This window comes from Apaloderma vittatum, unplaced genomic scaffold, assembly GCF_000703405.1.
Source record: "Apaloderma vittatum isolate BGI_N311 unplaced genomic scaffold, ASM70340v1 scaffold14336, whole genome shotgun sequence".
NCBI lineage: Eukaryota > Metazoa > Chordata > Aves > Trogoniformes > Trogonidae > Apaloderma > Apaloderma vittatum.
Genome location: NW_009721331.1, coordinates 14068 through 14417, shown reverse-complemented (window position 1 = coordinate 14417; position 350 = coordinate 14068). Strand labels below are relative to the sequence as shown.

Sequence of the window (350 nt, the reverse complement as noted above, 5' to 3'; positions counted from 1 at the left end):
GCATTCCTGGGGTTACTGCATTATTTTTAATTTAGTGAAGTTATGGAACATGTACCTATATACCACAGCTACTGATTTAACAGGGATTTATGAGGTACCACGGATGATATGTGTTTGTTACTGATGATGGAGTGCATAATCTGAAACGGTAACACACAAGAGGGATGGTTCTAGTGCGACCACGTATACACTGGAAAATGTGTAGAGGGACTAGCTGTGAGACCTGGTGTTTCAATCTGTTACAAAAATAAGGACTTCCGTCTCCAGCTTTGAGGGCATCACTATGAGCAATATAACTAGACTTACATGAGTAATAACAGCCTGTGGGTGATTCTTTTCTGGCCAAGATT

General features: G+C 40.6%; 1 protein-coding gene across 1 annotated transcript in view; it reads left to right on the top strand.

Annotated features, from left to right (window-relative positions):
* Nucleotides 1-350, top strand: part of NPAS2 (neuronal PAS domain protein 2) — a gene marked incomplete at its 3' end in the record, with an annotated part of 47799 nt that overhangs the window by 34065 nt on the left and 13384 nt on the right. The gene's annotated exons all lie outside the window — the stretch shown is intronic.